The 23,090-nt window shown below is 41.8% G+C and overlaps 1 protein-coding gene across 1 annotated transcript in view; it reads left to right on the forward strand.

The window, feature by feature from the left end:
* The window catches only part of LOC132875498 (astrotactin-2-like), a 908,673-nt gene that overhangs the window by 460,308 nt on the left and 425,275 nt on the right, over nt 1-23,090 (forward strand). The gene's annotated exons all lie outside the window — the stretch shown is intronic.

Below are 23,090 nucleotides of genomic sequence, written 5' to 3' on the forward strand. Positions count from 1 at the left end.
GCACAATAATTTTTTCAGGAAGTACATTAGCTCCGCCCACAAATGCTGACAGGTCTTCTGGTGTAAATCTTGAACAGGAAACAAACAAAAAATAATAATAACTGGAACTTTTGTTCCTGAAGCTGTAGCTCAGGAAAATGTAAATAAAATAGAAAAAAAATCCAGCATTCTGATTCCATATACAGTATTCCTACAGTTTTTTTTTACCCTTCATTATTTTCACAAATATTTTCTGCTTGTTTTTGATATTTTTTGAAACCATCTGCTTCAGTTTTATATCATTTAAAAGCAAATAGATAAAATCATCTGCCAAGTGGCTTAATGTAAATCTAAATATAAATGTACATCTACCATCTGCAGTCATTTTCTTTCATTACAGACACAAGGGGAAAAAAGAATTGAAAGTGAGTAAATTATAAACTTTGATAACAGTCACAACTTTTCTCAGCCGGTCAGATGAAAGAAAAAGTGATTTTTCTTTGTGTAATGTTTTTTTTTTCGGACAGTACGTGTTAGCTTGTTGGAAATAGCGTAACCAACGCTCATATGGAAACAGAGAAAGGGTCAGAAATAGAGTTTAAAAAAACAATCTATGGATTAAAAAAAGGAAATATAATGGAATAATGACATTATCAAAGTTATTTATTTATTTATTTACTGGATACATAAACATGTACCTGTCATCTGAAGGCTTTGTGTTCTTTCTTAAAAATGTTTATTTTTTTCGCGGTCCAGTTTCCATCAAATCCTGCGCTCTGATTCGCTGGTGAGGCAGTTATGGACCTCTGGCGACTCGCTTGTTCACAACAACAACAAACATAGTAGCATTTTTTGTCAACATTTATCTTTTTTTATAAGATTTATTTATAAGATTATCAAAAATCGTATAAATTTTTGCCAGCATTTCTCAGGAGAATAGCATTAATTTTACAGCATGGATAGTGATAACGACAGTGTTCACAGCGAAAGCGAGTTTTACTACCCTGAGGAAGAAGAAATAAAAGAAAACATTTCAGGAGAAAGCTAAAAACCTGTAACTTGCTAACGCCGAGCAAAAACATGGCTGAATCCTGAATGACTCTTATTTGTATAAATAGGGGACTACATAGGTGGCAAAATGTAGTTTTTTTCCTGCCATGGAAGTGCACTTGTATACTGAGGAGGAAGCCATTTGCATTACAGCCGTGAATGAGGATTCAAAATGGCGGCTTGGTTTTCCCTTTCGGGCGCGCTCGTTTTCTGTTAGAATTTGGTAAAGAAAAAAATAAATATATTATTTACCAGCTTAAGGTCGGTCCGTATGGTGAAATACCGTGACCTCGGCCTTGAATATTGACCTCGACCCAGAGGGCCTCGCTCAGTACTTTCCTCGGTCACGGTATTTCACCATACGGACCTCCCAGCTGTAAATAACACACACACACACACACACACACACACACACACACACACACACACACACACACACACATATATATATAAAACGTTTTTGTTGGTGTTCTTTTGCACCTACAGAGATTCCTCAGGCTGTTTTATCCAAATATTTATTTTTATATCATCAAAAAAAATGAATGCTAAGACAATATACTACAAGTCACATGAAACTAGCAGAGCTGATGATGAGACAGAAAAAGAGAAAATATTACAAACAGAATGTATTTATTCATTTATTCTTTTTATTCATTCTTTTTATTTATTTATTTAGTTTTTTGTCAACAGTCAGATGAGTTTTTTTATTATTTTCATTTCATGTTTTAATTGTGCTTTCTTGAATTTGTTATTATATGATCTTGTTTTATTTTATTTGCACATTATTTTTGCACTTTTTTGTATTTTATTTATTTATAATAATAATAATAATAATAATAATAATAATAATAATAATAATAAACCCAATTGGCTGCCAAAACTGTAGAATGTTCAACAATAATTTTAAAATGCTGCCCAGTAATAACACACACACTTTTTAGAAAATGTAATATTGTAATAAATATAAGCCGTGATAAAGTCTACAGCCGTTGCGGTTCTATAAAACATTCACATCTGCTCGGGTTCCTTCAGAGAGAACAATCCAGTCATGAAACAGTACACTGTCAGCATCTTCAAATCGATACATCACATCCGCCATCGACCTCCAACCTACAGATGTGTTTTGTGAGTGCTGGAGAGAGAGAGAGAGAGAGAGAGAGTAACGTGCAATAATAAACCATCATCGACAGGAAACAGCGTCTCAGTTCATTTCCTGCTTCTGTGAACACGTGAGATGGGAATGAAGGTGCAATGGCACCGGGACGTGTGAAGAGAAAACACACAGCCGTGATGAGGGTCTTGTTAGGGTTTTGCTGGGATTCGAACCTGGTTCGTTGGTGTGATAATCCAGCAAACCCCCACTAGGCCACCAGGGGGATGACTCAAATGCAGAGGCGTGAGGCGGAAGTAGAAAAAGAATCAAAAAGGTTTATTTAAACTATATACACTATATACAGGGCAAAACAAAAGACAAAAAAAACCAAAGAGTGTAATCCAAAAGAAAAGCAAAGTGCAAAAATACAAAAGCTAAGAAGATCAAAAAAAACACAGTACAAAGGAAACTGGAGATAAACATAACAGCACAAAGACTCCGTGACAAGAGGACTGAACTCAGGGGTATAAATAGACAAACTAATTAAGGACACAGGTGAAGATAATTAGGCAATTAACACAAACACAAGACACAGGAACAGTGGCGGCCTCTAGAGGCCAAAATAAACACGACATGAAAAGGAAATAACAGCGGCCTCTAGAGGCCAAAACAGTCCTAGTCCTAACAGGACCCCCCCCTCTAGGAGCGTCTCCTGACGTTCCCAGGGCGATCCGGATGGGCCGAATGGAAGTCCCGACATAGTTCTTTATCAAGGACATCCCGAGCAGGAACCCAGCAGCGCTCCTCAGGACCATAGCCCTCCCAGTCCACCAGATATTGCAACCCGCCGCGGACCCGGCGGGAGTCAAGCAGGCGATTCACAGTGAACACAGTCTGCCCCTGGAAGATGCGGGGGGGTGGGGGGTTCCTAGGGGCAGGGGCATACGTAGACGTCAGTACGGGCCGTAACAGGGAAACATGGAAAGTGGGGTTGATCCTCAGAGTCCGGGGCAACTGGAGCCGGTAGGAGACAGGGTTCACCCTGCGCACCACCTTGAAGGGGCCAATGTAGCGAGGAGCAAGCTTGCGGTTCTCCACCCGCAGTGGAAGGTCCTTAGTGGACAGCCAAACACGCTGCCCAGGGCGGAAAGCGTGTGCAGGTCTTCTATGGCGGTTGGCCTGAGTCTGGTTGGTTCTGGAGGTCTGTATGAGGGTCTTCCTGACCTTGCTCCAGGTCTTGCGACACCGTCTCACATATTGGTTGACCGAGGGCACCCCCGCGTCCTCCTCCTGGTCCGGGAACAGAGGTGGCTGGAACCCGAATTGGCACTGGAATGGCGACAGCTTGGTGGCCGATGACTGCAGGGTGTTGTGGGCGTACTCCGCCCATGGCAGCCAGGTGCTCCACGATGTCGGGTTATCCATAGCCAGGCCTCGCAGGGTGGTTTCCAGGTCCTGGTTGAGCCTCTCCGTCTGACCATTGGACTGTGGGTGAAACCCAGAGGAGAGGCTGGCAGTGGCTCCGATGACCTTGCAGAACCCGTGCCACACTCGGGAGGAGAACTGGGGCCCTCGGTCTGAGACGATGTCCTGTGGAAGACCAAAGACTCGGAAGACATGATTAAACAAAAGTTTCGCAGTTTCAAGAGCAGAGGGGAGTTTGCACAGTGGTATGAAGCGGCAGGCCTTGGAGAATCTGTCAACTAAGACCAAAATGACCGTGTTACCTTGTGACTCAGGGAGACCCGTGATAAAGTCGACTGCCACGTGGGACCAGGGACGCCGGGGAATGGTCAGAGGATGCAGGAGACCCTGGGGACGCTGTCGTGGGTTCTTGGTTCTGGTGCAAACCTCACAGGACAGGACAAATGACCTTACTTCCTGCTCCATGTTAGGCCACCAGAAGCGTCTTTTCAGGAAGTCCAGGGTCCTCCGAGCTCCCGGGTGGGCGGTGAGAGGGGAAGAGTGACCCCACTGGAGAACCTTGGCCCGGGCTTGATGTGGGACGTACAAGAGGCCTGGTGGCCCCGTCCCAGGACCGGGGTCCTGGCGTTGGGCTCGTCGGACAGCCTCCTCAATACCCCAGCGGACAGGGGCCACAATCCGGGACACAGGGATAATAGGCCCGACTTCATTCTCCCTGTTAGTGGCAGAGAACAGTCTGGACAGTGCGTCAGGTTTGGTGTTCTTGGAGCCGGGGCGGTATGAGAGGGTGAAGTCAAATCGACTGAAAAACAGGGCCCACCTAGCCTGTCGAGGGTTCAGTCTCTTGGCTTGCTGGAGGTACTCCAGGTTCTTGTGGTCAGTCCAAACCAGGAATGGATGTTGTGCTCCCTCCAGCCAGTGCCTCCACTCCTCAAGGGCCAGTTTGACCGCTAGCAGTTCTCGATCCCCCACATCGTACCGGGACTCAGCAGGACTCAGGCGGTGGGAGAAGTAAGCGCAGGGGTGCAGCTTTCCTTCCGAACGTTGAGAGAGCACCGCGCCGACACCACTGTCCGAGGCGTCCACCTCCACGATGAATGGTTGGGAGGTGTCCGGGAGAACCAGAATGGGTGCCGTGCAGAAGCGGTCCTTGAGGTCTTTGAACGCCTTTTCTGCCTGAGGAGACCAGCCATAAGATCCACCTGTCCCTTTGGTGAGGTCTGACATGGGTGCTGCCACAGAACTGAAGTTCCTGATGAACTTGCGGTAGAAGTTAGCGAATCCTAAGAACCGCTGAACCTCCTTAACGGACTTGGGAGTAGGCCAATCCCGGACGGCCAGGGTCTTGGCAGGGTCCATTTGGAGTTGGCCTGTCCGTACAATAAATCCCAGAAAGGAGACCTCGGGAACATGAAATTCGCATTTCTGGGCCTTGGCGAACAGATTGTTCTGTAGCAGCCTCTGGAGAACCTGGCGGACATGGTGGCGGTGCTCCTGCACGGTCTTGGAAAAGATAAGGATGTCATCGAGGTAGACAAAAACGTATAGGTTAATCATGTCCCTTAAGACGTCGTTGATTAGGGCCTGAAAAACAGCTGGTGCGTTGGTGAGTCCGAAGGGCATCACCTGGTATTCGTAGTGCCCAGACGGGGTGTTAAAGGCAGTCTTCCACTCGTCTCCCTGTCGGATACGGATGAGGTGGTATGCGTTCCGTAGGTCCAACTTGGTGAAGACGGTGGCGCCTTGGAGCAGGTCGAAAGCTGTGGACATCAGCGGAAGGGGATATCGGTTGCGCACAGTGATCTTATTCAGGCCCCTGTAATCAATACATGGTCGGAGCCCCCCATCCTTCTTGCCGACAAAGAAGAAGCCGGCTCCAGCAGGTGAAGTGGAGGGTCGAATAAACCCAGAGACCAGGGCATCTTTGAGGTATTCCTCCATGGCCTTGCGTTCTGGCTGAGAGAGTGAAAACAGTCTGCCACGAGGAGGGGTAGTCCCAGGGAGCAAGTCGATGGCACAGTCGTAGGCCCGGTGCGGAGGAAGAACGGCGGCCCTGCTCTTGCTGAATACCTCCTTGAGATCCCAGTACTCTGTGGGAACTTGAGATAACTCGGTGAGATCAGGGGGCTCGGCAGGAGACACAGGAGAGCTAGAGAGCAGACAAGAGGCATGGCATGCAGGGCCCCATTCCACAACCTGGCTTGTTACCCAGTCTATGCGAGGGTTGTGGCGAGTAAGCCAAGGAAGGCCTAGAATAACTGGGAACTCAGGTGAAGGAATCAGGTGCAGGGATATTTCTTCCTTGTGACCTTGAGACTGGAGGAAAACTGGAGAAGTAACTTGGGTGACTCTTCCATCACCTAACGCTTGGCCATCGAGGGCAGACACAGACAGTGGGACTTCAAGAGGTGCAGTCGGAATATTGATGCTTTGGGCGAAGTGAATATCCATAAAGTTCCCAGCCGCCCCTGAGTCTATCAAAGCTTGACAAGAGTGGACAGACTCACCCCAGGAGATGGAGACCGGGATGTAGATTCCTTGGCCAGGGAGTCCGGGAGAGAGGGTAGGCCCCGTCACAACCCTCCCTCGGCTGGACGGGGCGGTCCTTTTCCCAAGAGTTCGGGACATGATGCTCGGAAGTGACCAGGCTTGCCACAGTAGATGCAGCACTTGTCCCTCCTTCTGCGCTCCCTCTCAGATGCGGAGAGGCGAGTACGACCCACTTGCATGGGTTCTGGACAGTCACTGAAGGAGGTAGACGGTCTCCAGGTAGAGGTAGGGAGGCTGGGGGGGCTCAAGGCTTGGTGGCGTTCTCTCATCCTGTTGTCCAGACGAATAGCATGTGAGATGAGGGTTTCGAGGTCACTTGGGCATCCAATAGAGGCCAGACCGTCCTTGATGGGGTCAGACAGACCATGGTGGAAGGCTGACACCAGGGCAGTCTCGTTCCATCCACTTACTGCTGCGAGTGTTCGGAACGAGATGGCGTAATCTGCGACGCTTCCTCCTTGCCGGATGGACATGAGCTTTCGGGCTGCGTCGGTACTGATGTCTGCCTGATCGAAGACCCGAAGCATCTCTTCAGAAAACAGCTGGAAATCAAAGCACTCAGGTCCCTGTCTTTGCCAGATAGCAGTAGCCCAGGCTCGCGCCTTACCAGCTAATAAGGTGATCACAAAGGCAATCTTGCGGCGATCCGTGGTGTAGGTGGTAGGCTGAAGCTCAAAGGTGAGTTGACACTGGGTAAGGAACTCTCGGCACTCACTGTGCTTGCCGTCATACCTCTGTGGTGCAGGAAGGCTGGGTTCGCGAGGTGAAGAAGGCAGCATTGCAGGAGGCACTGGAGCAGGAGTGGGAGCTGGATCAGGAGCAGGAACTGGATCAGGAGCAGGAGATGCAGGCAGAGATGTCAGCTGTGCCAGGGTTTTCCCAATTTGCTGAAGCAGTTCCTCGTGGCGAGCGAGGGCCTCACGTTGGCTGGTGAGCGTACGTCCATGAGCGTCCATGGTTGCTCCGAAGCGTGTCAAAGCTGCCATAATTCCCTGAAGGTTGGCCGGGTAGACAGTTGAAGCAGCCTCTGCTGAGTCGGTCGGGACGGAGTCTTTCTGTTAGGGTTTTGCTGGGATTCGAACCTGGTTCGTTGGTGTGATAATCCAGCAAACCCCCACTAGGCCACCAGGGGGATGACTCAAATGCAGAGGCGTGAGGCGGAAGTAGAAAAAGAATCAAAAAGGTTTATTTAAACTATATACACTATATACAGGGCAAAACAAAAGACAAAAAAAACCAAAGAGTGTAATCCAAAAGAAAAGCAAAGTGCAAAAATACAAAAGCTAAGAAGATCAAAAAAAACACAGTACAAAGGAAACTGGAGATAAACATAACAGCACAAAGACTCCGTGACAAGAGGACTGAACTCAGGGGTATAAATAGACAAACTAATTAAGGACACAGGTGAAGATAATTAGGCAATTAACACAAACACAAGACACAGGAACAGTGGCGGCCTCTAGAGGCCAAAATAAACACGACATGAAAAGGAAATAACAGCGGCCTCTAGAGGCCAAAACAGTCCTAGTCCTAACAGGTCTGTTGTCATCGTAAACATTCACGGGGGGGCGGGGTGTGTGTGTGTGTGTGTACACATGTGTCCTTAATGTGTTTTATTCAGCTTGAAATGTATAAATATAAAATGTAATTTTCCCGGAGCTCTAACTCAGTCGTTTCCACATGTTTATTTCATGATTAAACAAACGTGTTACACTTTTGCGTGTTTTGGTCTCGAAAAAGCAGAAACACGGAAAAAGAGAAAATCAGTAACAACAGGATTAATGACATACTGACCATTTTATTAATATTTATTTCCTCATTCGCTTAACTGCTACAAACACAGCTGACCGACTGAATCTCATCACCATGTGAAAAGGAAAAATATCAGCATTGCAGACGATTTTCATCACACGCTCATAAACTAGAGTCGGAAGATTTTTGAAAGTTTTGTCAAAACGTGAGGAGAAATTTTGTTTCTACATGAACTGAAGATTTGCTTGGTTCGGCCTTTCAATGTTTTTTTTTTTAAGTTTTCTTCTTATTTGTTTGTTTGTTTACTTGGCACATAAACTCCAAAAAGAGATTATTTCATGTTTTGAGGCTTGTTTTGTCAGAAATAGAAATTAATCAATTAATTAATCTTCAATTAACAAATCAATTGATAATTCAAATATTTATTTAAAGCATATGAACTCATAAAGAGTTTATTTCTCCATTTCAGGTTTTAGTCATCTCTGTACGGTGGCCCAGAAGGGCAAGGTCTGAAAAAAAGCACCTTTAAAAAAGGAGTCAACTTTAAAAAAGGAGTTGACATTTAAAAAAAAAAGGTCAAGTCAAAAGAGTCAATTAAAAGGAGTCGATTTTCAAAAAAAGAATCGACTTTCAAAAAAGTCAACTTTTTAAAAATGATAAACTTTTAAAAGGAAGTTGTTTCAAAAAGATCAAGTAAAAAGAATCAATAAAAAGAGAGTCGACTTTAAAAAAAAGGGAGTCGACGTTTTTTTAAAAAAAAGGGAGTCAACTTTAAAAAAAAAGGGAGTCGACGTTTTTTTTTAAAAAAGGGAGTCGAGTTTTTTTTTAAAAAAAGGGAGTCGACGTTTTTTTTTAAAAAAAGGGAGTCGACGTTTTTTTTAAAAAAAAGGGAGTCGACGTTTTTTTAAAAAAAAGGGAGTCGACGTTTTTTTTTACAAAAGGGAGTCGAGTTTTTTTTTAAAAAAGGGAGTCGACGTTTTTTTTTAAAAAAAGGGAGTCGACGTTTTTTTTAAAAAAAGGGAGTCGACGTTTTTTTAAAAAAAAGGGAGTCGACGTTTTTTTAAAAAAAGGGAGTCGACGTTTTTTTAAAAAAAGGGAGTCGACGTTTTTTTTTAAAAAAGGGAGTCGACGTTTTTTTTAAAAAAGGGAGTTGACGTTTTTTAAAAAAGGGAGTTGACTTTTTTTTAAAAAAAGGGAGTCGACTTTTTTTTTAAAAAAGGGAGTCGACTTTTTTTTTAAAAAAGGGAGTCGACATTTTTTTTAAAAAAGGGAGTCGACGTTTTGAAAGGATTCAACTTTAAAAAAGGATTCAACTTTTTTAAAAAAAGGGAGTCGACGTTTTTATAAAAAAGGGAGTCAACTTTTTTTTAAAAAGGGAGTCGACGTTTTTAAAAAAAAGGGAGTTGATTTTTTTAAAAAAAGGGAGTCAACATTTTTTAAAACAAAGGGAGTTGACTTTTTTTAAAAAAGGGACTCGAGGTTTTTAAAAAAAGGGAGTGTTTTTTAAAAAAAGGGAGTGTTTTTAAAAAAAGGGAGTCGACCTTTTTTAAAAAGGGAGTCAACGTTTTTTAAAAAAGGGAGTCAACGTTTTTAAAAAAAAGGGGAGTTGACGTTTAAAAAAAAAGGGAGTCGACATTTTAAAAAAAAGGGAGTTGACATTTTTACAAAAGGGGAGTCGACATTTTTTAAAAAAGGGGAGTCGACATTTTTTAAAAAAGGGAGTCAACGTTTTAAAAAAAAAAGGGAGTCGACGTTTTTAAAGAAAAGGGACTTGACATTTTTTTAAAAAAGGGAGTCGATATTTGGGGAAAAAAAAGGGAGTCGACGTTTTTTGTTTTTTGTTTTTTTTTAAAAGGGAGTGGACGTTTTAAAAAAAAAGGGAGTCAACGTTTTTAAAAAAGGGAGTCGACGTTTTTAAAAAAGGGAGTCGACGTTTTTAAAAAAAGGGAGTCGACCTTTTTAAAAAAAAAGGAGTCGACTTTTTTTAAAAAAGGGAGTCGGTGTTTTTTAAAAAAAAGGGAGTCAACATTTTTTAAAAAAGGGAGTCTACATTTTTAAAAAAAAGAGAGTCGACGTTTTTTAAAAAAAGGGAGTCGACGTTTTTAAAAGGAGTCGACATTTTTTTTTTTTAAAAGGGAGTCGACGTTTTTAAAAAAGGGAGTCAACTTTAAAAAAAAGGATTCGGCTTTTTTTTTTAAAAAAAGGGAGTCTATGTATTTTTTTTTAAAAGGGAGTCGATGTTTTTTTTTTTTTTTAAAAAGGGAGTCGACTTTTTTTTTTTTAAAAAAAGGGAATCGACATTTTTTAAAAAAAAAGAGTTGACCTTTTTTAAAAAGGAGTCGATGTTTTTTAAAAAAAAAGGGAGTCGACATTTTTTTTAAAAAAGGGAGTAAGAGTCAATAAAAACAGAGTCGACTTAAAAAACGGAGTCAACTTGAAAGAGGTCAAGTAAAAAGAAGTCAACTTCAAAAAGAAGGTAAATAAAAGAAAAATAATTCAACTCAAATGATAGGAGTCAAATAAAATAGAAGTCAACCACAATAATCTCCAGCTCACAGTGATTTCTCTCAGCATTATTATTATTATTATTATTATTATTATTATTATTATTATTATATTTTTTAAATTATTATTATGTTGTTGTTTGCACATTGAGTCATAAAGAGCTGATTTCTTTATTTCCATCATACTCGTTCTCCATGTCCCAATCTTGTCTCTGTTTGAGACCCTTTCCCTCGGCCTGCCCCCGCCCCCTTTGTGTTTCGGGCCCCGTGGATCTGCTGATTTCCCCGCGGACTCCCAGACCCTCGGCTCCCTCAGCAGATTGAGCGGTGAGTTCGCTGACAGAAACCTCTTGTCTTTCTCTCCACACACTCCACCTCGTGTGTAAGAGGGAATTCTGGGATGGTTGCCAGGCCAATCTCAGCTTCCTGCCGGGGTTTGATTAAGGCGTGAGGAGATTGGGTTCGGATCCTCCAGGTTTATCCTGCTTTCAAGTCAGGAAAAGCTCTTTCACTCATGGCTTCATGACGGCTTCCTCTATTCATCCATCTGTTTCTTGTGCATTCTCTACACACACACACACACACACACACACACACACACACACACACACACACACACACACAGAGCCAAAGTCTTTGTCACTGTAGTCTAATGCTCTTATGTCAATTTGACATCACAATTAACATGACAATCGGCTCTAGTTGGAATAAGCCTTTACGTATAAATTATTGTCAATATGCCAGGAATGCTATATTAAGTATTTATTACTTCTTATATACTGTAGATCTATGTAAACTGTTATAAAGGGCTTATGTAGGTGTTCATGATTACTAATGACCCTATGTCAGATTACAAGCTCGAGTTGGAATAAGTATTACTAAACATAGGCTAATGTCAGTTGTTATAAAGGGCTTATGTCAGTGTTCATGAGTACTGTTTTGTATCAAGCTGACATCAGAATTAATGACAGCTGACTCGATTTGGAAGCTGCGTTCATAAATGTTTGTCGGTTTATGTCAACTGTTATAATGGCCTTATGTAGTTGCCCATGAATACTGTTTTATGTCAGCATGACATTAACAGGATCATTGGATATAGACAGAATAAGCCTTTATTAGTCTTCATAGAGGTTTATTCAGTTGTCACACAGTTGTCTTATAGGTCTATGTAAAATGCTATAAAGGGCTTATGTACAGTAGGTGTCCATGTATGAGAGTCAGATATACACTCAGCGGCCATTTTAATAGGAACTTGTTGTTGTTGATTCGAAGATTCCTGTTCTTGGCTGCAGGAGTGGAACCCTATGTGGTTTTCTGTTGCATGCTGAGATGCTTTTCTGCTCACCACGGCTGTAAAGAGTGATTATATGAGTTGCGATATCTTTCCTTCCTGGCAAAAAAAGCTCGAACCACCTCAAGTCTGTCCAATTTCCTCTGACCTCTCTTATCAACAAGGCGTTTGTCGTTTCCACTCACAGAACTGTCGCTCACTCGCTCAAAAAATGTTTTTTTGTTTTTCGCACCATTCTGTGTAAACTCTAGAGACTGTTCTGTGTGAAAACCCCAGGAGGAGATCAGCAGTTTCTGAAATACTCAAACCAAAAATACTCATCTGGCTCAAACCAACACCCATACCGCAGTGAAAGAAAAAAAGAAAGTCACACAAAAATTGAGATCACGATTTTTTTTTCCCCATTCTGATCTGATGTTTGAACATTGTGAACATTACCTGAAGCTCTTGATTTGTGAAACAAACAGCAGGTGGATATAGCAGTGTTCCTAATAAAGTGGCCGGTGAGTGTCAATGGAATATGCCTTATAGATTTGTATGTCAGTAGTTATAAAGAGATTACATAGGTGTCCATGTGTTCTGCCTTTTTAATGTCAATTTGTAGAAAACGGTGCTGTCGTTTATCTGGGTCGATCAGCCAGCCTGGTTTTATATCCTGTGTGTATCGGGCTCCTGAGTAAGACCGGCATGATGAATCCTCTAAAATTCCTGCAGCTTGAATTGGTTTCCTTGAAATTGTGTGAAAATATGCATTGGGACAATGATCTCCTCGTTGCCGTGCCTATGCCATGAACCTTGAAATCGGAAAATTGCCTGCACGGCCTTTAGCGAGATTGGAAAAGCATTCTAATGAAATCTATCATTAATCACACGGGTCAGACGCTGGAGAGAACAGAGGAGAAAATGATTACAGGCCGGCCTCCCGCCTCTGCTGCTTGATACCGATACACATTTTGCCCTTCATTTAAAAACTGAATAAAACACCAAATCTATCAATAAAGAGATCCAAGTTCTGCTGGATTCGAATTTTTCAAAAGTCTTTTTTTTGAGGCACTTGCGCTCAGACCAAAAACATGTCGTAACACATTATGAAGGTCATACATACATACATGACAGACTATAGGACTATGACTATGTTTATAACAGCTTATAATACACTCATAAGGCATTATATACAGTGTTATAATTATTAATTAAAAAGCATTACAGTTTATAGTAACGTTTAGAATTGCACAAAATCACACAGATACAAATCAAGAGCTTCATGTTCACAATGTTCAGACATCAGATCAGAACGGGAAAAATTGTGATCTCACAGTGAAGTGTGACTTTCTTTCTTTCTTTCACTGTGGCACTGTGGGCGTTGGTTTGAGCCAGATGAGGATGAGGTTTGAGTATTTCAGAAACTGCTGATCTCCTCCTGGGGTTTTCACACACAACAGTCTGTAGAGTTTACACAGAATGGTGCGGAAAACAAAAAACATTTTTTGAGTGAGTGAGCGACAGTTCTGTGGGTGGAAAAAACTTGTTGATAAGAGAGGGTTAGAGGAAAATGGACAGATTCGAGGTGGTCCGAGCTTTTTTGCCAGGAAGGATACAGTAACTCATATAACCACTCTATGGACCCTTTTCACGTGACGTCACGACAAACGCGGCCGCCATTTTGGACATGTACTACCAGTAGTTTACCACAGCCAACATTGAGGAACGGCAGCAAAGAAAGTGTTTATTTTCAGCAAGACTTCCATCATGCCACTATATTGTTGTGCACCTGGATGTAGTAACCATCAACAAACAAGGCAAGGGTTATCATTTTATCGGATCCCGGTAGATGCTGACCGACGGAGAAGATGGATAGCGGCATACCAACGCTTGTGTAGTGACCACTTTGTTGGAGATAAGACGAATAAAATTAGCCAGAAAAGGCATTACATTGCTGTTAACATTCCATTCTAGTTTACTGTAATTATGATCTGGCAGCTATTTACACCGGATCCAGTGTAAATAGCTGCCGGAGCCAACGTCCGCGGAGCCGGCGCGCGCTCGCTCACGGCCTGGCCGGACGTTGGCTCCGGCAGCTATTTACACTGGATCCGGTGTAAATAGCTGCCAGATCATAATTACAGTAAACTAGTAAATACAGTTTTCTGCATCTCGCTCCTTTTTCTTTTATGTTTGTCGCCTTCCTCGCATTCAAACCGATTTGAGCCGAAGTCCACTACATGTCCAAAATGGCGGTCGCGTTTACGAAGGTCACGTGACTGAAAAGGGTCCATACAACCGTGGTGAGCAGAAAAGCATCTCCGCATGCAACAGCAAACAGAAGAACACATTGGTCTCCACTCCTGCAGCCAAGAACAGGGATCTTTGAATCAACAAGAAGTTCCTATTAAAGTGGCCGGTGAGTGTGTATCGGCAATACTAAATAAAATCTGCCCCAGTACATTTTTATGAGTGCATTATGTTGTTATAATGTGTTATGAACTTGTCACCATTTATAGTATCATGTATCATAAACACAGCTATAAAGTGTAATGCATTTTCATAAATAATTAGAACAGTGTATAAAACGCCTTACGAATGCATTATAACATGACATGAATGGGTTAATAGTTCGTTATAACGTGGTTTTGAAAGTGTTACCAGAAGCGTTTATTATTTAGTCATGAAGTAATTTCATTTCTTGTGATTTGGATTTATCAGGGACACGACAATTCAAGTGTTTATGTAAAATGCTAGAAGTGTTATTTAATAGTTATTCCATGAAATCGAGTCGTACATGAGCCGATCGCCGACGAGGCGCGTAGCACCGAGTTGTCTATAAGCCGTACGACGAGATTGAGTGGAATAACTGTTTTATTCTATCCACATTCACTGGATTTTAAGAAACAGAGCATTTTTATTTTTGATTTTTGCAAATTCGATAAATAAAAACTTTATACAAAACGTCCAACAAAATCATTTCCGCTTAGAATGTAAACGAACGATCGAAATGACAGGAGCAATTTGTGAAAAATGTGCTAATAATAATTCTTGAAAAAAAAGATATGTTCTTATCGTCAAATACTTTCATTCCATATTTTGTTCCCATTTTTTTGTATTTTTTGGGGTTTTGTTTTCGAGTCGGGTTTTTATTTCGTCCTCAGTTGGTTCAGCAACACGCTCCACCATTTTGTTTTTCTCTACTCACGGTATATGAGTTGATATCCTAGTAGTAGAGTAGCCAATCAGAGCACGCGATTGCTCATATCCAGTGAATGTGGATAGAATAATTAGCAGTTATTCCACGAAATCGAGTCGTACATGAGCTGATAGCCGATGAAGCGCGTAGCACTGAGTTGTCTATAAGCAATGTATGACGAGATTGAGTGGAATAACTGTTTTATTTTATCCACATTCACTAGATTTTGAGAAACAGGACATTTTTATTTTTATTTTTTGCAAATTTGATAAATAAAAACTTTATACAAAACGTCCAACAAAATCATTACTGCTTAGACTGTAAACAAACCGGTGAAATGACACGAGCAATTTGTGAAAAATGCGATAATAATAATAATTCTTGAAAAATATAAAAAAGATTCGTTCTTACCATCAAATACTTTTATTCCATATTTTGTTGCTATTTTGTATTTTTTGAGGTTTTCTTCTTCTTCTTTAGGGTTTTTTGGTGGTTGGCAAACCAACTTAAAGGTGCATTACCGCCACCAACTGGGCTGGAGTGTAGAACAGGAGATATTGGGAGAAAAAACTATATTCTTTTACAGTAGCTATTTGTTTCTTTTAAATACTTGATAACTATTTTGGGGGTTTTGTTTTCGAGTAGAGTTTTTATTTCGTCCTTGGTTGGTTCAGCAACACGCTCCGCCATTTTTATTTTTCTCTCCTCATGGTATATGAGCTGATATCCTAGTAGTAGAGTAGCCAATCAGAGCACGCGATTGCTCATATCCAGTGAATGTGGATAGAATTATATTAGTTATTACTAGAATGTATTCCAACACATCAAGGATTTTAAGAAAACTAAGAAGGTTTATCAGTTGCAGGTTTAAAAGGGTCAGGCGTTATAAATGGGTTATGTAGGTGTTGATGAGTCTTACCTTTTTTCAGCTCGACATTAGCATTTTGGAAGAAGCTGTTATAAATATTTATGCAGGTGCATGTCGATTGTAGCTTTGCATCCATTATAAAGGTACAACTGCTGCTAGTTGGAATAAGTCTTTATTCCAACTAGCAGCAGTTGTATAGATGGAAATACCCTTTATAAATGCTTTTTTAGGTCTATGTCATTTGTTATAAAGGGTTGTAGCAATAGCTGTTGCTTTTGGAATACCGATTTCTTAAACATTTTAGGGCCTGTGTTTGAGGGATTGTGTTGTTTTTAACAATGAAAATGCACAGCATGAACATGATGGAACATTGAGGCTACATCCACACGATAACGGCAACGAGATTTTTTTTTTTAAATATTGCGTCCACATGGGCAACGAATCAGTAAAATATCAGGTACATATGGCAACGCAACGCTTGCTGAAAACGATGCAATACACATGCCACACCTCTACGTGCGCTGTAAGACGGTCCCATCGGAGACACTAGAACAATAGAAGAAGTAGACGCATGCGCATAAACCCCTTCTTCTGTAGCATCAGCCACATAAAGTTTTGATTATTAATCAGTAGTGTAAAACGAAAGACACGGAAAGAGGAATGAATGGGGGTAGATGGAAGCCGGTACGCCAACATTCTGATATCCTCCAGAATTCTTTAATGGTCCGGAATAAATTGAATGCTACACGTTGATGGATTACTTTGTTCTTCTACGCCCTTTTTGAGGAATGTATTGTCGGACTTAAACCAACATCTGAAGAGGTGAGATCGCTCCTTTTTTTTTCTTATTTTTGCTGGTGGGATTGTTTTTGTTTTTGGAAAGTGCACGGGCGGTGCACGGTTTGGTTATACTCAGTACTTCCACAGTGTTTGGACTAAAGACTCTGCCCTAAGGGCTATTCTCTCTCTCTCTCTCTCTCTCTCTCTCTCTCTCTCTCTCTCTCACTTTTCACCATTACACAATAAATATTAACAGTGAAAATATTTTGTAAGCGCGTTTCATGAACCAAGTTATAGGATTTGTTGACAACTCGCATCGAGTTCGTTACACTTCTACCCGGCGTGAAGCACTGACAGTCATGTGGTTGTGACATCATCGTAAACAAATCCGTTCTACTCATCCAGACGACTTCGCAATGGCGCCATTGCCTGATTTTTCCACTCTGGAACCCGTTCTCAAAAGATTTCGTTTTGGGGCACCCAAAACACCGGTGCTGCATGGACACCAGGCCAAAACGATAAACAATTTTATCAGATTCACCTGAATCCGTTGCCGTGTGGACAGGGCCTAAGTCAAGTCAGGTCAAGTTAGCGCTTTTAACAACTGGCATTGTCGCAAAGCAGATTTACAGAATAATGAAGGTTTTAAATGTATGAAGAAATAAATTTATCCCAAATGAGCAACGCTGAGGTGATGATGGTAAGGAAAAGCTCCATGAGACATCATCAGGAAGAAGCTTTGAGAGGAACCAGACTCAAAAGGGATCAAAATGGTGGTCACTTTGATATCATCTAGATCTTTTTTTTTTCCTTCAATTCTCCATGGCATGGCTTTCAATTTCATCAAAACGAAAAAGTTAAAAGGAACTTGATGGAAAGAACACACACTTCGACAGAAGATGACAACTGTCATTTTGGTAAGTGCTCTCACAAAAGCTGAGACTTTGGGTGTTTGAATAACATTAGCGCCGTGCCACCTCCTCGCATGAGAGAAGATTTAGTCTGGAACGATCCATCAGGTGATCATCATTCCATGCTACAAAGCTGCAGCTAGTGCTCTTTGTTAACGCACGGCCACTGTTATTGTTCTTGGGATGGCAGTTTTAGCACCTGGCTAACGGCTTTGACCTTCCAGATTGGGGTGAACGAGCTGCACCTACCCGCATGCAGATGAGCTCGTTTTATTAGCGGCGGCTCGACTTCATTGAATGTCTCTGGCGACAACCAGAGGCTAAAAGAAAGGTTCAGAGTTTTGAAAGACCTTCAGAAAAACATCCTTCCATTCAACATGCCATGTAAGTTCATTAAAAAAAAGAGAGAGAGAGAGAAGCTTTAAAATGTCATCAAGCTTGAAAATTGCTTAAATGCACCTTTTCATGACGATGGCAGCAATCTGAAGGCCATTTGGAGGCAGGTGGAATCTTTCAGGGTGTTGCTGAAAATGTTTTTAATTTGAAATCTCGAAAGTGGAACAGCTTGACAAACCTGGCAGCTACAACCGGGTTGAATTTGACAGACGTCTGAAAAGGGTGGATTTGTTTGTTGATTTGTTTATGTTTGTATTTATGTCTTTATTTATTTATTTGTTGTCATGGAAGAGAAAGTGTCAGTCACGTCAAGGAAAAAGTGTCGCAGGTATCCGCCATACGCTCAGCTCATAAACTCATTTAATGAATTATTTAACAGCTAGTTGTAAAATTCATTGCTTCTATTATGCCTTGACATGCAGTTCACTTCTCCTCAAAGCAATATGAGATGTCAAAGCATCGCTGCCTAAAGTTATGATGGTGTCATTCTGTCGTATTAAGCACTAGCCTGTGGGGTGATATCAGCCATCTTGGCTTTTTTTTAATTTCCTCCAAGATTCAGACATGAACAAGAACAGGAGTGTTTTTGGTAAATCCTACTTTATACTACAGTGCTGTTGGATTCTTGATTCTGGTGTTGATTAATTCTCTTTAAAAGCAGCTCTGACAGTAGCGCAGCTGCAAATCGCAGGTTTATACTGTATTAACGTGCTTGTTTTTAGTGTTGTAGGACTTGAGACTGCTCTTGATCTCAAGACCACTTTTTGAAGGTCTTGCCTTGGAATACATAGTTTTCACTGACGTCACGGCATTCCGGGGAACGCCCTCCAGCCACCATCTTGTGGGGCAAACAAAACGGACCATCGCCATTACTGGCTACGTTAGCTCGGACGAATTTATGAAGCTATATAGTCAGTTTTCTAAAATAAAGATCAATGTCGGCAAAATCAAGCAAACGGAAGTATATAGATACATTGGACGACATCTCACGACAACGGTATGCAGCCAACCTGGCCTTGATTGGGGGAATTGACCCCTACGAAGTGGGCAAAGATGCATTTTCAAGTGACTATGCAGGGCTGCCATCCATATCGTACCCTGATATTGTGAACTATTTCGTGAATACTAAAAGCGCCTACACACTTGACGACCTCAAAGCATACAAGTCGCTGGAGTCATACAATTATTTTGTCTGTGGCTGGGTCCGTAAAGTCCACCATATAAAAACCAGTGACAGTCGTGTCCTAATTACAGCCAAGGTATGTAAACATTGGAATTTTAGAGCTCTCAACACTGCATATAAATATATGTGTGTGTATAATATCGAGTTGATTTAAGACAAATTTTACATCCATTAGTGGTATTACAGTACCATGTCAGTGTACAATGTAAACGTACACTCAGCGGTTCCAGTTTTGCATTCTCCAGAGATTGTTTACACGATGTTTTGGTTTCCAAAAACAAACTTAAACACAATTGATTGTTTATTTAAACAACTTACCACTTATAAAATGATCGGAGCAGACCTTGCTGTGTTTGGAAGGCTGATAATCCTTGCGGTTGATTCTCGCAAGCCATAGATTTCTCCTTTGTATGCTGAGTTTCTTTGTTTGCTCGCCTTCGTGCTCCCGTACAGTGGGAATTCCATAAAAGCTCCGCTTGACGTCATCATCTGACCTATTACGACAGCCGTGAATACAACAGGTGTGCACCATTGCTAGCTTTAAATAGCCTGCTTGGGTTCTTTTGAAGACTTTGTACTCGCGCGTTACAATGTGTGCTCAGTGACCCGTATGGTAAGCTTGACCCGCAAGATGGCCGCCACTAGGGAATCCCTGACTCTGTGACGTCATGTGAAAACTATGTATCGAATGCATTTTTACTCTGTAATTGTCTCAGTCTCGGACATTCAGGACTCGTGATTTTATTTCTGCTCTTGATCTCAAGACCACAACTGTGTGGATTTCACTAAATTGCCTGTGCATTGTCTGATTTACAGTATTGGTTAACATCGTTACTGTGATTGGATGTCAAACTTCCTGCTTCAAACAGTGTTGTAGTCGAGTCACTAAACCTCAAGTCCGAGTCCAGGCTTGAGTCCCCAGTGTTCAAATCCAAGTCATTAAAGAAAATTTTGAGTCGAGTCCGAGAACAAGACTCCAATCGCACCATTTGACGGTGGCTGTTGCTGCCTTTATGTGAAAGCGTCTCTGCTGCTGTGTTGGACTAACGTTCCTGCTCGACTGCCCCATTTTAGTTAACAGGCTACAGATAAAAAGCTTGTTCATCACTCAGCAAGCCCCGCCCACTATCAACAGGGAAAATAACATGAGAGAGGGTTAACACTAGCTAGTTCATCACTCAGCAAGCCCCGCCCACTATCAACAGAGCAATGAGCATAGCATGTCACTTCCTCCTCTGGGTGGAGTCTCGCCAAATGACGATTGAAGTTCAAGGTCGTCCCCGTCGTCTCCTCGATAGTTCTTCTACGTATGGAACACACAGCAGTGCATTTTTTCCCACTGCACGAGAAGTCTGTATAAGCAAAGCGGACAATCCTAGGCGCGTCTCTCCAGACATTTTAGCGCCATTAACGCTAGTTTGTTCCTGAACATGACGTATGAACAGGTGAATGTGAATTCTCTTGCACAAAATTAGTATAAATAATTAATGTAGATATAAATATCTTCTGTCAAATTATTATGGCATATTACAAAAAATAAAGAAAAAATCCAAGTCCTCGTCTCCAGTTTACGAGTCCAAGTCCGAATCATCAGTGCTCAAGTCCAACTCAAGTCACTAGTCCTTAAAGGAGTACGCCACCCCCAGGTGAAATTGAGTCAGTCCCTGCAGTCCCTAGAGTTGGATGAGTGAGCCAAAGCGTTTTGTAGCCGACCCAGCCATTGCCCTGATCTAGAAACGCCCCAGTTAGCTTTAGCTTAGTGTAGTCGCTGTAATCCGGCGTGTCCAGCTAGCATTGTCATTGCAAAAGTGAATCAAATAACTCAAGATTTTTTATAATTATTTCTCATGACTTGTACATTCACATCGAGTACACATATCAATGCAAATTAACACGAAGGGATTTACTAGACCAATTTATATATGGAACTATTTTTGGCCACAGCACAGGCAATGCACCGCTGCAGGCGCAAAGTCACCACGCAGAGGTTTTCAGGTGCTGCGTGGTGTCTTTGCGCCTGCAGCGGTGCATTGCCTGTGCTGTGGCCGAAAATAGTTCCATATATAAATTGGTCTAGTAAATCCCTTCGTGTTAATTTGCATTGATATGTGTACTCGATGTGAATGTACAAGTCACGAGAAATAATTATAAAAAATCTTGAGTTATTTGATTCACTTTTGCAATGACAATGCTAGCTGGACACGCCGGATTACAGCGACTACACTAAGCTAAAGCTAACTGGGGCGTTTCTAGATCAGGGCAATGGCTGGGTCAGCTACAAAATGCTTTGGCTCACTCATCCAACTCTAGGGACTGCAGGGACTGACTCAATTTCACCTGGGGGTGGCATACTCCTTTAAAATTAAGGCATGAATCAGACTCGACTCCGAGTCCTGGACTCAAGTACTACAAGCCTGGCTTCAAATGCAACCAATAACGTGACTCATTGCTAATTCGAAATTTTTCTTCCTGTTAAGAGCCGTTGCCCCTCCCCCACCCCCTTCACACACACTGGTCTGGTTGTAGTCTTGACTTGGTCTTGCCCTGCCTTGGTCTTGGTCTTGACTTGATCTCAACCCCTCAGAGTCTTAGTCTGGATACACTGGTCTCGGTCATGACTTGGTCTCAGTTTAGGTGGTCTTGACTACAACACTAAGTATTTTATTGTTTCTATAGTAACAGCTCATTCACATGGACTTGTGCAGAAGACGCTCTGGATAAACAGATTAAAAAGAAAAACGTGTAATTGATTGTAACGGTGATGTTTTCAGTGAGGAGATGTTTATCCTTGAGTGAAGGAGTCTCCAGTGTCAGCGCTTTGTAACACTTGAGCTGTGTATTTACATTTTTTGACATCTTCACTAGGATGAGGAGGAGGAGGAGTTGTTTTAGGAAAAAAGAGAGGCTGGTGAGAGAACGGTTGACTTATCACTGTTATAAAGTAACCGAGAACAGGAATGTTTCACAATATTAAACACAACTATAAACAGATTCATGAATTCATAAAAAATTGTAATCATTAAAAATTGCTGTCGTATAAGAGGAATAAAACACTTGTTATAGGGACAAGCTTCAACTTCATGGTGGGAACAAAAACTTCGCTTCATTCCAACATCTTGGCGTTGATTATTTTCCGATAACAAGCACAACACAAATTGTTTTATTACTTATGCTAATCATAATCCTTTCATAATAATTAATCTTATATAGTGACATTCCTGAGAGTGGGCGTGGCTTGTCTGACTCACTTTCAGTGAAAGAGATGTGGCCTTTGTGCATGCAGGTGTTAGTGAAAGAGGTGTGGCCATTGTGCTTGTCAGTTTCAGAGAAGGAGGCGTGGCCTGTGTGCATCAGTGACAGTGAAAGAGGCGTGGCTGGTGTGCATCAATGTTAATGAAAGCGGCGTGGCCTGTGTGCATTAGTGTTAGTGAAAGAGGCGTGGCCTGTATGTATCAGTGTTAGTGAAAGAGGTGTGGCCTATGCACATCAGTGACAGTGAAAAGGGGTGTGGCCTGTGTGCCTACGAAGTCTCTATGAAGCAGGAAGGGACTTTTTGTCTGTCAGTCTCAGGAGGCGTGTCCTTTATGATTGTCAGGCCAAATGAAGAGGGTGTGGCCTGTTTCTCTGTCAGTCCTGATGAAGGGGTGTGGCCTCTCTGCCTCTCAGTCAAAGTGAACAGGGCGTGTCCCTTATCTCACTGTAGAATAAAATGGATGCAGTGGTGATTGATGGATTTTATCGATTCAAATTTTTCAAATAATTTGTTGATATTTGAGTCTGAGTTTTTACTGTATGAAAAAATACAATTCTTTATAATGTGTTTTTATCTAAAATGGTTATTGATCAAAGACATATATTTTGGAAAGCATCCTTGGGTTGGTTCAAGGTGCTATATAAAGTAAACTTGTTGTTGTTGTTGTTGTATGCAGGACTATTTGTGAATATTTATTCCTGTGCATTACATTATGGTAAATCAAATGATCCATAATCCTGGGTGGCACGTTCTGTCTGGGTTTTTCAATGGGGGGAAAAAAAAAGAAGAAAAATTAAAGCAAGTTCACAAGCAAAGACTTCGAAAAGGGAACTGATTGTATTATTTTGGCTTGTTGTTTCCTTTTTTTTTTTCC

Source organism: Neoarius graeffei, chromosome 28 (genome assembly GCF_027579695.1).
Source record: "Neoarius graeffei isolate fNeoGra1 chromosome 28, fNeoGra1.pri, whole genome shotgun sequence".
Classification (NCBI taxonomy): Eukaryota; Metazoa; Chordata; class Actinopteri; order Siluriformes; family Ariidae; genus Neoarius; species Neoarius graeffei.